Here is a 15,141-nt window from a genome sequence, read left to right on the forward strand (position 1 = left end):
TGGCCCGTCTCTAGCCAAGTGCCGCGGAGTGGGGCGCCCAGACTGAGATCACCACCTCCAACCCAAGCAAAGAAACCGGTTGGGGGGCGGGGGTGATGACCTAGGTGGCCAAGTCCCATCCGCGTCTCCCTGGGCCAAGGGGGCCGCGGCCTACCTGAGGCGGAGCTGCCCCCCGCCCCTGCTGAGCGCGCGGAGCGCCCCTGCGGACTCTCGCGGGGCGGGGGCGGGCGCGTGGGGGGGGGGCGGAGGGGAGGTGGGTAGCCCGCGGGGCGTCTCGCCGGAGCCGCACCTTCCCGGAGGAGGACCCGCGCCGAGACCCTGTGGCTCCCCCAATGCCCCTCCCTCCTCCAGGGTAAGGACTCGACGTCCCCCCTTTCGCCCGGACGCCTGGCCACTCGCTCCCCATCCCCGCGCTTTCCCGGAGACCGTGTTGGGATGTGACCGCATCCTCGTGCCTGCTTCCTGGTGCCCTTGGAATGCCCCAGAGCGTCTCCATCCTTCCCTTCGGCCTTGGGGGTGGGTGGAGGCATGGTGGGCTCTTTATTATGCGGCGCCTCCGAGTTCTGGGGCTCCAGACACTTGCAGGGGGGGAAAGGAAAGGACATTGCTTTCCAGGTGCGGGGAGAGGGGTCGCATACCCAACGCCCTCCACTCCTGCGCTTAGGTCCCTTGGCCTCGTGCCGTCGGGAGGACGGGTGGCGGGGCGTGGACCCTCTGGGGAGTTCCGGGCGTGCGGAGTCCCAGGCGCCCGAAGGGCCGCGCTCCGTCCCCACACCCCGCCAGGGCGCTGCACGGGGCTCCACCCACTCCTGCGCGTCCCGGGGGACCGGGCAGGGGCTGGGGAGCCGCGCGATCGCGGAGAGGTGGGAGGCGAGGGCGCGCGCCGCGGGAAGCCGGGCCTTGGCTCGGGAGGCGCGCGGGACTGCGCCGCGCATTCCGCACATTCCCGCCCGGCCTCGGTTCCGCCGCCACGTGGTTGCTCTGCGCGCCGCGCTTACCGTAAGGCTTGGAGAAGGCGCGCACGCCCGGCTCGCCAGCGCGTGCGGACCTCCCAGGGTGCGGGGCCCGAGGCGTGGTCCAGCCGCCCTGCCCGCGTGCGTGGATTGGGGCTCTTGTTTTGTTTGGTTTTGTTTTTCACGTAATAAGGAGAGTTGTGCTGCTGGAGTGATGACGTATTCATTTGTAAAGGCGGGCAAGGAGAGTCTCAGGCCCCGTGGGTATTTGTAATCGGGTGACTGTCCGTCTGAGGAACAGGAGTGACCACTGTGTCTTCCCAGCGGTGACAGAGCCGGAAGAGGAACTGCAGCTTCTGATCGTTTTCTTCTCCTTTTCCTTATTATTCAAAAGCAGTGGGCGGCACAGCCCAGTGCTCTGCACAACTGGTAAGCCCAATCTGGGAGGTTCTTCCCCCATCAAATAAACTTGCTAGAACTATTTTTTCTTTTCTTTTCTTTCTTTTCTTTTTTTTTTTTTTTTTTTTTGGTAAAGCTCTGAAAGGTCTTTTTTTCTGAAGATTAGTTCAAGATAAAGAGTCTGGTTCATCCCTGGAACCTGAGCAGCTGACCTTAACCAACAGGATGCCCGGCTCTGCCTCTGGGGCCCACTGGAGCCCATAGGACCCTGCATGGATGGAGGTCCCCCCGGCTGGAAAGGGTGAGAGGAGTTCCAAAAGCTGTCCACATACTGCCACCTCTCCCAGTCCCCACATAGACAGAGGGCTCTCCCTACAAACACCCAAGCAGGGATGAATGGGAGGGGGGGAAGGGAGGAGAAACAAATCAGTACCAGCTCCCCCCTTCCCCTTCCAGGTGAGACATGCCTATTTGCTCAGAATTCAAACTACTGCAGGGTTTTGGAGAGCAAGCATCCTCCCCTCATGGACCAATCCTCGTGCCTCACTTCTCCTGCAGTTTACCTTGCCCCCAAGCTCATTGATGCCATGCATTTAATCTTCAAAGCAAACCCCAGAAACACACTTGGTGAGTGGGGAAACTGAGGAAGCTGAGCCTTGTCCAGGGCTCACAATGCAGCAACCGTGATGTCCCCAACCGTGATGAGTTGGGCTCTGCACTGTCCAAGCCCTTAGGCTGCCCCTCCCTCAGGGTCATGAGCACTGTCAGAACAATTTCAGGGGCCTTTGACACTGATAAGGATAATAATCTACATCTTCAAGAATTCATGCAAAACCAAGCCATTTTTTTCCAGACGTCAGGAGGTTTGCTCCCATATTTGTGAGAGTGCCAAGAGTGTCACCTACAGACCTGCATCTGCTGGGAGCTGTCCGGTCTTGGGTAAATCTTTGTCTTCGTCTGTAAAGTGGGGTATGATTTCACTCCAACCAAGGCCATGGAGCAGAGTCATTAAGGTAATATGTGTGAAGCAGTTAGCAGTAAGGCCTGGTGTATGTCAAGGTCCGTTAACTGTATTCATTCATGTATTTGTTCTTGTGCAGAATGAAGGCCATGTGATGCATAGTGTATGTGGAATTGATTAAACATTTCAGTTTATATTCAGAAAGAGGATTTTAAAAAAATGGCTTTCTGGTCTGTAAACTTGCTTTCATTTGCTGGCTTCTCCTGAGCTGTCTGTGGACGTGAGACTTAAATACTAGGATATATTATTTTAATTAAAAAAATATAAAGTTGAACCACATCAAGCTTCCCATCTCCCTTCTCACCCTGGAAAAGGAATAAAATAAGTGTATTTTAAAAATAAGCACCCTGGGGCGCCAGGGTGGCTCTGTTGGGAGTGTCTTGAGTCTTGATTTTGGCTCAGGTCATGATCTCATGGGATGTGAGATCCCACGAGCTGGGCTCTGCACTGAGCATGGAGCCTATTGGAGATTCTCTCCCTCCATCTCCCTCTACCCTGCCCTGGCTCCATTCATGAACACTTGCATGTGCACTATGTCTCCAAAAAAATTTAAGTAAATGTAAGCACATTGATTAAGGGCACAGTGTCAATGCAAGGATGAGGGACATATGTAAAAAGGAAGAGGTTTCTGTTTGGTCTGAGAGGGTGGATACCCTAAGGCACTACTCAGGTCTCTGGATGAACAGGGCTTGTGCCTGCTATCACATGTCATAGAAGGAGCCACTCTGTATTCAAGGGGAAGAGAGGAGGCAGTCACAAGGGAAACTGGCCAAAGATGTAGGTCAGTGACATGGCTGAAAGCAAAGAGGCACAACTCTCAAGACACCATCAGGCTGACCGGGGCACGGCTTGGCCTCAGAGTCTTGCTGCAGTGAGGGGAGGGTAGAGAGGGTGGAGAGGGTGGGGGAGGCTGACTTCAACATTTAGCTATGGTTAGGGCCTTGTGGGGAGAGAGGGCTCCTGGACTGGCCAGGGTGGAGGGGCAGTCCCTACTGTGGAGGCACTGATGGAGTTAGGGGCCGACCCATGGAGACGTATGGCAGCCCTGTGGCCTGGGAGACTGCAGGGAGACCTGGAGATGCTGAGAGGTTCAGTGAGGGGCTCCTAAGCCCTTGTGTGTGGGGGGGCGGCGGGGGGGGTGGTAAGCATCAGGATTAGGGCCCTGAGCTGAGTCCTTAAGTAAAGGACTTGGCATTACATCCAGCCCCAGGATATTTCCTTAGCAGACCATCCACAGCAGATTCACCAATACCAGAGAGGAGGGATGGGGCAGGGTGGGCCAGCTGAGTGCTCACCCTCCAACTGGAGCCTCAACCCCTCCTCGGCCCTGGCAAGACCCCTGTGACAAAGGACCACACACAGGGAGAGGGGTCTTAAAATGACAGACATTTGTTCTATCACAGTCTGGAGGTCAGAGACTGAAATCAAGACGCAGGGCCATGCTCCCCACTGAGGCACGAGGAGAGGACACTCCCTGGCTCCTCCAGCTGCTGGGGGTCAGGCTTCCCTGGGCTGCTGGATGCACCCTTTGAGTCTCTGCCTCGGTCTCCATGTGGCTGCTCCTCCCTGTGTTCTCTTGTCTTCTGTCTCTTATAAGGACGCTTGCTATTGGGTTTAGGGCCCTCATGGATAACCCAAGATGATTTCATCTCAAGAGCCTTCCCTTGATTACATCTGCGAGGACCTTTTCTTCCAAATAAGGTCAAATTCACAGGCTCTGGTGGTTAGGAGGTGGACACATCTTTTTGGGGGACACTGTTCAACACACTCAGGCTAGGGAGAGGGAGAAGCATGGGATGTGCTTTGTAGCAGCTTAGAACAGGCAATCAGATTCTTGGGTTTGGTTTGAGTCAGGCCTTATTAGCTGCTTCAGGGCAGGAAGACAGGCCCTAAACATGACTGAGTTACAGTCTCTGGCCTCCAGGGGCTTTCCATGGACACCTGAGAAATAATGCATGGAAAGCTGCTTTTACTTGAGAGTTTATGGCCAAATTGGCAGGTGCCCTCTGTGGGCTCCCACCGTCCTCGTCTTGCTCACTCCCCTCTGGAGGTAGACAGGTAGACGCACCGCACGAGCAGTCTGATTGCCATTAGAATTCTGACCTGGGTGAGAGAAAGGCTTCACCCAAGCACGAGGAAGGGTGGAGAATGAACAGGCAAAGACGGAGGACAGGGGAGATGTTCTAGATGTTTGAACAGCACAAGAGAAAACCCCGAAGGGAGACAGTGCAGGGTATATACACTTCGCTTAAAAGGGAAGAGTTTGGGCAGCCCGGATGGCCCAGCGGTTTGGCACCGCCTGCAGCCCAGGGCGTGATCCTGGAGTCCCGGATCGGGCTCCCTGCATGGAGCCTGCTTCTTCCTCTGTCTGTGTCTCTGCCCCTCCTCCCCGTCATGAATTCATGCCCTCCCTCCCCGTCATGAATAAATAAATTTTTTTTTTTTTTTTAAAGGGAAGAGTCTGACTCTGCTGGGTTTTCCCTAGGTCCTAAAGCATAGGGGTGGGCATGTGGGATCCGAAGTGTCCCCTTCTAGTCCCGGCTCTGCCACAGCCTATGTGTGTGACCTCCTGTTCTCTGAGCCTCAGCTCTCTCCCCTGTCAAACACACATCATGATAATGTAGACCTCCCAGGGTCGCCACAGAGATTCAACAAGTGAGGGGAGTGAGACCCACCAAGAATCCTGCACCCTGAGGACTCATGAGTAGGCGTGAAGGGGCCTATGTTCTGCCCTGGGTGCACCCGGGGGGCAGCACTGGTGGCGGCAGGGCCATGTCAGCTGTGACTGGGCACTCCCACCTGCACCTTCACAGACACTCTGGGCACAGTCCCCTTGTCCCCATTTTGCAGATGAGGAAGTCAAGGCCGGCAGGGTCCTGCAGCGAGGGCGGAGCTGGGAGGCCTGATGGCTGTGACTCTAAAATCCGAGGTGGGGGAACAGGTGACGGCAAAGCACCTGTAGAGATATTGCAAGGTTCACTTTTTAAAAAGAGCTTTATTGAGATACAATTTACTTAGCATGATGTTTACCCTTTAGAGCCAGTGGTTTTCAGCGTATTCCCCGAGTTGTGCGACCATCATCGAGATCCAATGGTAGAACCTTCTCCTCACCCCCAGGTCCCACCCACCAGCAGCCAGCTTGTTTTCCTCTTGCCTTCCTCTGTCAGAGTCATGCTGTCATGAGCGCTCGGGCGTGAGGTCTGTGTGGCTGCCTTCTCATGTCTCCTGCATGGCAGGGCTCACCCGGGAGGCACTGCCAGCTGCGGGGAGACCTCGGGGCTCTACCTCTCTGGGACCCGGGAGACCCGGGACCAACCTGGATGCTTTTGGAGAGGATCTCTCAGCCGTTTCCACCCTCCCCCTCTCCCTGGTCTGTCCCTCTGTCTTTCCTCTATTCCTTCAGCAGGGAGCTCATAAAGTCTGGAACTGCAGGCATGTGTAAGGGATGACTTTATGTCCCGAAATAAGCACGTGCACAGGAGTGGCACGTTGCCCTAAGTCGCCATGCCTAGCTTGGTGCTCCATGGAGCAGAGGGAGGGTGAGCATCGCTAGGAGCCCCAGCACGGGCATCTGCGGTTGCCTCGGCTCCAACTCCCACCGACTCAACCTGCGTGGTTAGCATCCCAGACATCACCCGGGGGGTCAGCCCGTAAGAAGAGAAAATAATCTTAGACGTGCTTCCTTTCCCTTCCTCTGTCCCTGCAGGCACCCCAGGGCAGCCAACTCACCCCGGTACAGAGTGCTGATGGCCGCACACCCTCCGCTGTTAAGGAGTTGAGGTGCTCTGGGCCTGTTGGTCCACCAGGGCATCAGGAGGCCAGGGACATCCTTCCACCTCCATGGGGATGGGAGCCCAATCTCCTCCCTCCCCGCCAGCGTCCCATACCTGCTCTGGGACCTGAGTCTCCTCTTGCCAGGGAGGGCAGCTGGAGAAGGTGGTGCCTCCCCAGGCCGACCGAGGATCAGAGCAGACCTGCCATGCGCCCCTGTCTTCCCTATCCCTGCACCTCCCTGCCCCCAGGGAGCATGCGTCCAGCAGGGCAAGTGGACGTGCCCCTGGCTCGGAGTCCTGTACTGGGGCAGTGGCCGCAGGCTGGGGAGCAGGAAGGAAGGAACCAGGAACCCCCACCCCACCCCCGGCCAGGGAACTTGAGCAAGGCTGTCAACAGCTGTATTAGTTATCTCCTGCTGCGTAAGGAACGACCGTGACACCTAGCAGCATCAAGCAGGTGACGCGTTGCTCATGCAGCGTCTGTGGGGTCCGGCTCCGGGGGTCTCAGGAGGGGACAGTGAGTTGTCAGTGAAGCCACGGTCACCGGCAGGTGGGAGAGTCCACCTGAGGGCCTGTTGCTCACACACAGGGTGGCGGCTCTGCAGACAGAGGTGGCTCACAACAGGGGCAGCCCCCTCCACAGCCTCCACATCAAAGTGACACGCTGTCGCTCTGCCACATGCTGTTGGTCACACAGACCAATCCCAGAATAGTGTGTGTGTGTGTGTGTGTGTGTGTGTGTGTATGTGTGGAGGGGAACACACTGCACAAGGACACTAATGATGCAAGAGGCTGTCACAAAGGCTCGTACAACCGGGTGGGCTTCCAGGCACAGGTGGGGACAGCGCGGTGGGTGCGGTGGACAAGGCAGGTGGGGCCCCTAGTCTTACCTGGCTTCCAGGGTACCAGGTTACCTGACTTTTCCACCTGAATATCCAGTTAATCCTGCACCACTTCTGGAAAGCACCATCCCTTCTCTCTAGCTTGTTGTTGGTGGTAACTTTGCCCTAAGTCAGGTGCATATGTGAGTGTGAGTCTGTTTCTGTCCTGTTCTACTGATCCACTTTTCATCATGAGGTCACAGAGTCTGGTGATGGGGTCTGAGCCATCAGTCATGCCAGAGTCTGGTGGGGGCAGTTCAGGATCTGCGTGAGGCAGGGCGCGGGGCGTGGTTTGGTTGTGATTCAAGCTGTCTTATCTGATTGTTTTCTCCATCTGCTTTTCCTTTTTAAAAAATATTTTATTTATTTATTCATGAGAGACACACAGAGAGAGGCAGAGACACAGGCGAGGGAGAAGCAGGCTTCCTGCGGGGAGTCTGATGTGGGACTTGATCCTAGGACCCCAGAATCATGACCTGGGCTAAAGGCAGATGCTCAACCACCCAAGCGTCCCTGCTTTTCCTTTTATACCTAAATCCACCAATGATGGTTTGTGTTGCTTGCAGCCAAAACCAGGTGAGGAGGGCCCTGGGACTGGGCACAATTGCAAGCTGCCTCGAGACCTACCACGTCTCTGCCAAATATATTCCTGTAAGAGTAGCCCTTGAAACAAGCTCATGTCTGACAACTGGGGAACTATAGCTTATGGTGTATTCAGAAGATGGAAGAACATTAAGGGGAAAAAGCAAGATTCAAACATATATGGACATCATTAGCTCAACTATAGGACAGACACAGCTGGTTTGAAGGACATAGGACAAGATGGAAGGAGCTGAGACTTTTGGGGTGATAATGAGTTTTTCCTCTTCTTCTATACTCTTTTTATATTCTATGTGCTGTATTTTCTTATGAACAAATATTTTATAACTAGAAATAAAAATCCAACCAGGAACGACTCCAGAGGTGCCCGGCTATTTTCAGATGCCCCAGCCCTCGCGGATGTCCTTGGAACACCTGAACCAGGTTCCTGGGGTTCGTCAGGCAGTGGCCACATGGGATTCTTTCAACCACTGGCCCCAGCCCCAGTCATCAGCTTGGGAAGATCTGCAATTCTAACAGGACCCCTCTTCTAGCAGACAAAGGAGTGGGGGTGCTGGTGTCTTAGGTAGAGTTTCATCCCCCCTGCCCCTGGGTTGACACTGCTTGCAAATGCAAGGCCAGGGTGATGACCACTCAGGAGCAGGAGAGGCCCTGACTTGCCTCCTAAGATGCAGGTCATGAGATGAAAGCAGGAACAGGTGCACACAGGAACCACGAGATGCAGCCTAAAATGTGAAATACTCTCCCCTCTGTGGATGGCTGGGCTGGTGCCCAAAGAACAGCTATCTTTCCGTAAGGTGGATTTCTCTGAGGATTCATGTGGCCCTTGGGAGACACGTGTGTTGCTTGATCCAGCTCCGTTACTGCTGTCAGGACACCTAAGGATGCCTTGATGGGGGCCAGGCCTAGAGAGTGCCCAGCCCTAAACCAGCAGCAGCATTGTCTAGACAGAAACGAGTGGGAGAGGCCCACGGAGAGGAGGTCATGTGGCAGGTACCAGTGGGGTCCTCCAATACTCATTCCCTTCCACAGACACAGAATTTTTAAGGAGCACTTACTACTCAGCTCTCGACGACACTTCCCAGCCTCCCCTGCAGCTGGTTGTGGCCGCGGGACCAAGTCCCAGCCAGGGGGCTGTGGGTGGAAGTGATGAGGGGAACATCTGGGTCGTGGCCTTAAAACGCAGGGGCACGTGGCAGGGTTGTGGGCTGTGAGGTTGGCCTACAGACGTCAGTTGCTTTTCTATATACCAGCAGTGAACAAGTGGATTTGAAATTAAACACACAACACCACTTCCATTAGCGCCCCCCAAAAGTGAAATACTTAAGGCTGCGTCTAATAAAACACGTACAAGATCTACAAGACGAAAAGTCTCAAACTTGGATGCCTGAAATCAGAGGACTAAATACATGAACAGAGATTCACGTCTGTGCATGGGAAGGCGTCCCCTTGTCTAGACGTTGGCTCTCTCCAGCTTGGTCTGCAGGTCCAGGGCAGTGACCATCAAAGTCCCAGCGAGTTATTCTGTGGCTGTTGACAAACTGATTCTATAATTTGTATGGAGGCAAGGCACCCAGAACAACCCACGCGATTCTGCAGGAGAACCATGCTTGCAAGAACGACATCACTCAACGTCAAGACTGACTATGAAGCCACATTGTAGAGTAGAGCCCCCGGGTACTCTGTCACGAGGCTCTGTGTGTGACTGTGCCCTTTCCCCGCCTGCCTTGCCTGATGCACTTGAGGACTCCACCTCGTGAGGCCACGCCGTGCTCATCCATCCATGCCGTGCTCCCCACGGCCCCCCTGAAGATGTTCTGTAATCACCAGCCTGGTGTTCCAAGACTGTGTGCCCTCATCAGCTTCAACCTTACCTCCCACTCGTCCCTGTAAAACCTCCACTCCTGCCGTTACACGCCCGCCACTCCCCTATGTCTGCCCTTGACCTTCGTAGCCCTGTGCAAGGGTGTCCCCTGCCCCCAAGTGCCTCGTAACTTGGCCTTCAAAGCAAGATGCAACTGCAGTCTAGACTCTTTAAAAAGTCTGCTCTGTGCTCAGCCTCACGTATTGGCTCCCATGGTGGGCTCCTCTCGCTCTGCTGGTTGCTTTGCATAGGAGTTATTTCCTACAGAGTGACCCCTCTGTCCCCTCCTACCACCATCCCGGCCTTCCCAGGAGCTCATGGACGGGAGAGACCCCACGTGGCTGGCCTCCCAGGGAAGACCTCTCTGGGGAGTCTTTGGAGTTTGGAAAACCAGCTCTGAGCTCTGGCACAGAGGCAGGCTGTGGGGTGGGGATGGGGTCGGGAGTGGCTCTGTCTGCAAAGGCAGCTCTTGGAAGTCCGGAAAGCACAGAGGCTCCTCTTGACCAGGTGCCCCACACTGGAGCACGGGGGCCACAGGAGAACCCACTCACAGGCTGGCCTCTCGGGTAGAGGTGTAGCCGGCGCATGTCCAGTGCTCTCAGCGTGGGTATTTGTTGTTGTAGACTCGGGCTTTCGATGCACAAAACCTCCTCAAAAGAATACAGAGAGGAAAATTAAAGGGAGACTGCCCAGGAACTTTGCAAAATTGGGAAAATGAGCATGCTCCCCATAGCAGAGCGCGTTGGCCCATCCCCTCGACCCTGATTAAGGGGAACTGGTATTTGTGGGGGCGTTCAGCAAGAGGCCTCTGATGGGGAGACAATTTTGTGGCTTCGGCCTGTAATTTGGATTCGAGGGCTCAGGCACCACTAATGTGATAAACTTGCAAACCTCCGCCTGCGACCAGTCGGAGAGAACAGCCCGCACAGACAGCTATCACAGCCGGCGTGGCCAGTGCTCTGCTCCTGAGGCTGCTCACCGCCAGTGGGGCTGGGCCCTTCCACGGCTGGCTTTGAAAATCTGGAAATACAAGTCACTGGTCTTGTTTATCATCTAGTTCTAAATCCACACTGTTGTTGCCTTTCCTTTTCGTTAGATGTTGGTTTTTGAGATTATCCATGTCCTGGGCAGGATGGGAACCCTCCCTACCCTATCCTGGGGTCTGGCATGTTATAGGGGCTTTGCAAGTATGCTGGACCAAGGAATGAGGGCATCAGTGGAGCTGAGGGTGAAAAAAGACATGGTTTTGGCTTGAAGATTGGTGGCTACAGGCCAGTCCAGGTTGAGCGTTTGCCCCCAGGAGATCTCACTGATGGTCAGGGTCATTTGATAGGTCACCGGGAACGGATGGGCTCTTTCTGGCTAGTGATCACTTTAGTATGTTTCTCTTGCTTCCTAAGTCACCCAGGTCAGGCTGCTGAGAGTGTGTGTGCATGCGTGCATGTGCGTGTGCATACGTGTGTGTGTGTGTGTGTGTTAGATGTTGCAGGAAAATTGGGAGGAGGGAGGAAGTGGTTCAGGAGGTAGAGGGAGGAGGGTGGGGTGGGTGGAGTAATCAATATCCAGCTGTGGGTCCCCACCCTCTCTCTGTCCCTGGAGGGTCCCCTGGGCCGGCATTCACCACCGTGGCCCTCGAGGACATACATCATACGTTGGCATCTCCGATGCTCTGGTTTTATACCTGTGTTTCTTGCGGTCAGCTCCCCCTGCCTTCGATGGGACCCAAGCAGGGTGAATTCCCTGCTCCCCCTTTATTTGGCTGGGAAAAGATCAAACGTTTTTAAGCAGGAACACCTCCGAGGAAACAGAAGGCAAACAAACCAGCAGCACAGGAGACTGAAAAAGACATGAATGAGTTTATCCGGTGCAAATTTCTGGTCCCAACTCATAGTCAGATCTAATCAGGGGCCGGTCGGTTAGCTGAGCTGACACCATCGATGGGGAACCAGGCTCTGCTTCTTCCTCTTCCTAAAGGTTAGCGAAGATACGCGAACATCTAGTGCAAAGTATACTTTCCGGTTTGACTTCAGCGGGGCATGTGATTTTGGATAACATCTCTGGTTTTCCCAATTAAACAGGGACCCTGAGCCATGACAACGGGGAAACGAGACTCCAGAGATGACCACAGTACTCGCCTCCCGTTCACCTCCACACAACGACTTCATGAAGAAGTTGAAAAAAACCTCTTTCTCTACCCGGCCAATGAGAGAGGACTTAGCCTCCAAGGATTCTTACTAAATACGGCTAACCTGGGTAAGCTTTCCTACACTGGGGTAAATTCAGGTGGTTTCAAAGTTTTCAATCTTATAAATAGCATCCTTATAGGAAACACTTATCTGATTCCCAGCAGCCTCGTGCCCTGTGAGATGGCGGTAGTTATCATAAGAGGATGGTGAGGTCAAATCCATTGAGTAAAGGCTACTTGCTCTTGGAGATTCTCAGTGCATGTTGCACGTAAAGGCACTGAGAAGTCCTGCAGTACAGAGACACGCTTGTGACCAGAACATTCTTTTTATGTCGCATCTACGGACATCCTGGGGCAGGGTTCCAAAAAGTTTACATGGGAAACACTGCCTCAGAACGCATTTTTGAAGTCATATAAAAGAGTATAAATAGCTTGTCTTTTCTCCTCAGTAGGATGAAAAGGGCAGTCAGAGTACTTGCCAGACAGAAGCAGATTATGGCAGGCATCGCCAGCGAGTGGGGGGGCATTGTTTTCCTGCCGCTCCCCCCACACAGGGTCCCACCAGTTTGTTTCTTTTTTGTCTGGATTAACATGCCCAATAATGACGCTTTCATATTGTCTAGTGTTTTATCTGTTTATTTTTTTTAAAGATTTATTTATTTATTCATGAGAGACACAGGGAGAGGTAGAGACATAGGCAGAGGGAGAAGCAGGATCCCTGCGGGGAGCCCAATGTGGCACTTGATCCCCAAACCCTGGGATCACAGCCTGAGCCGAAGGCAGACGCTCAACCACGGAGCCACCCAGGTGCCCCTGTTTTATTTCTTTAATTGCTGTCGAAGAAGTTCTGACACAGGGATCGATCCCAGGACCCTGGGATCATGACCTGAGGCAAAGGCAGATGTTTAACTGACTGAGCCACCCAGGCACCCTGAGAGTTAACCGTATTTACGTAGGTTTATTACTTACTTTCCTCACGCTGTTGCTCTTTTTGCATTTTATCACCCATGTGATCACGTAAGAAATTTATTTATTTATTTATTTATTTATTTATTTATTTATTTATTTATTTATTTATTTTACATATTCAAACCCCCTCCATCTTGCCTCCAGTGAGGCGCTTCCATTTCTTTTGTCAGAATTCATCTCTTTTGCATGGATGGGAAAATGCTATTCTGTTTTCCTCTAGCTTGTTAAAGTGAACCTGAAAAAATATAAACGTGCGTTTCCCCAACGTACAAGTAATACATGTTTTAAAGTGGAAAATAAAAATAAGAAACAACAAGGAACAAAAAACCCACCTGTGATCTCACCACCCAGACCCACTGGTAATACTTTTTGTAGCTCTTTTCAGGCTTCGCTCAGTGTTTATACACACATTTAAAAATCTTTCACTTGAATTTCTTCACGCGAGCACACCCGTGTGCGTGCATACACGCGCATGTGCGCACACCCTTCTTCCTCCGTGTGGTACTTTCTTCTGACTGTTTCAAGAGGGATTTTGGAATTTCAAGGGCAATTTTAGAATTTCATCATGAATTTATCATATGCCGAAAAGTATCAGTAAAAAAGCTCTGGCCTTCACCCAGTCTGATGGTGTGCAGGGAAAACTGCTTTTAAAGGGGAAGAGATTAAAAAAATAAATAAAGGGGAAGAGATGCTCCGATTTGTGGCTTTTGCTGATCTCTGTGGTGTAAATAACCCCCTGGGGCTGAGTTCGAGCTCTGTATGATGTCACCATACAGGGCTTGTGAATTCCCTGGATTTTTAGCCATTGGCTCCCACGTGTGGGCAGGGATGTCCTTGTCACCGTTAACCGTGCTTCTGCTTCCCAACAGGGGCAGCGTGAAGTTCTGCTTTTTGTTTTCCTCTTATTAGAGTCTTATCAGGGCCTTTTTTTAAAAAAAGATTTTTTTTTTAATTTATTCATGAGAGACACACAGAGAGAGGCAGAGACACAGGCAGAGGGAGGAGTAGGCTCCCTGCAGGGAACCTGATGTGGGACTCGATCCCAGGACTCCAGGGTTAATGCCCTGTCATTAAGTGGTTAAGGCAGATGCTCAACCACTGAGCCACCCAGGTGCCCCTTCTCAGGGCCTTTAAATAAGTGTTTTGTGTTCCCCGAGTAAATGGATACTCAATTATCTGAATTTTAATTGCTTCCGAAATCTCTTTTATGCTACACGCATATTCTAGTTGTGTGATATTTGTGTGAAACCCAGTTGATACACATTTTTTTTATGTGCCATATCTTCCAGAATTAATTTACTAGCACTTCTGATTGCTTTCCTAGGTTTATACTCATGGCTCCAACAAAACTGATATTTTTATACCTTCCATTTCTATACTTAAATGTTATTTCTTTTTCTTAATTAGCTCTCACCAACATTTCTGGTTGTCCATTCAAATAAGATTGCTCCCTGCACGGGGCACACCGTAGGATGATTTCGATGCTCAGTGCTAATGAATTATTAATTCAGGAACATTAGCTTTTGGTTTTTAAATTCACAGTGGTCATCATGTTTAGAATAAAACCTGTCACAGGGATTTTTAAATGGTGATTTTTCCCCCCAAATGCCCCCTTGACATCTATTGAGATAATTAAATGACATTTTACTGCTTCTCATGTTAATATGACAGATCATTTTCCTGCTCTATTACCTCTCGGTCTGGAGATAAACTCTGCGTGTGTGCTGCAGACACCTTTTTTAAAACGCTGAAAGTTTCTGCTTGTTTGGAATTTTGTAAAATAAATTTTGGGGGGTGGGGGATGGGCAACAGGGAAGGGGGGATGAAGAGGTACAAACTTCCAGTTAAAAAATTAAAAGAGAGCAGGGCTGTAAGGTACAGCATAGGGAAGGCGGTCCGTGGCATCGTAGGGAGCGCTGCGTGGTGCCAGATGGTGACCACGCGGATCGTGGCGAGTGTTTGGTGATGCATATAAGTGTCGGATCATTATGTTGTGCACCTGAAACTAAACACTATTGTATGTCAGATCCAGTTTAAAAATAAAATAAAATAAGCATTTTGTTTAGGAATAACTTTTGCTCGTGCAGAGGTCCCAGTCATCCCTCAGGCAGGGCCTCCTCTGGTTAACTTCGTACGTGCCCGCCGTGTGCTCAGCGAAGCTAAGAGCTGCCATCAGTACACTGCTGTTCACTAACCTCCAGGCTTCGTGGGGTTTCAGTAGTTTACTTGCTGGAAGAATTGCTTATTCCTGGAAGGATATGATTGTCCATGATTCAGGCAGGTGGGTAAACAGGTGGAAGGTTAAGGGGTTGTGATAATCATCTGTGTTCTTGCTGTTCTTGGAAGAGTCTAGGAAAGAGAGCTGTCTTTCCCTTCCCCCTCTCTCCTTCCAGAGTGCTTGCAAGACCTTGAGGCGGGAAGACTGGGGCTCTTCTGCACCCCCAGGCCAGTGCTCATTCAACTCTGTTTTTATTTATTTTTTTTAAGAGATTTTAC

General features: G+C 52.1%; 1 long non-coding RNA gene across 4 annotated transcripts; it reads left to right on the top strand.

The window, feature by feature from the left end:
* Window positions 1–245: 245 nt before the first annotated feature.
* Window positions 246–12,383, top strand: LOC102157321. 4 transcript variants are annotated; one of them, XR_005372968.1, is made up of 6 exons: window positions 916–1,382; window positions 1,514–1,653; window positions 1,809–1,979; window positions 2,206–2,365; window positions 11,570–11,744; window positions 12,126–12,383. It is a non-coding gene; the product is annotated as an uncharacterized LOC102157321 (long non-coding RNA). The 4 variants fall into 4 exon arrangements; XR_005372969.1 differs by lacking the exons at window positions 11,570–11,744; window positions 12,126–12,383 and adding an exon at window positions 246–352 and having other exon boundaries at window positions 1,278–1,382; window positions 2,206–2,642; XR_005372970.1 differs by lacking the exons at window positions 11,570–11,744; window positions 12,126–12,383 and having other exon boundaries at window positions 923–1,382; window positions 1,849–1,979; window positions 2,206–2,642.
* Window positions 12,384–15,141: the final 2,758 nt, after the last annotated feature.

This window comes from Canis lupus, chromosome 18 (genome assembly GCF_011100685.1).
Source record: "Canis lupus familiaris isolate Mischka breed German Shepherd chromosome 18, alternate assembly UU_Cfam_GSD_1.0, whole genome shotgun sequence".
In the NCBI taxonomy this organism is placed as follows: domain Eukaryota; kingdom Metazoa; phylum Chordata; class Mammalia; order Carnivora; family Canidae; genus Canis; species Canis lupus.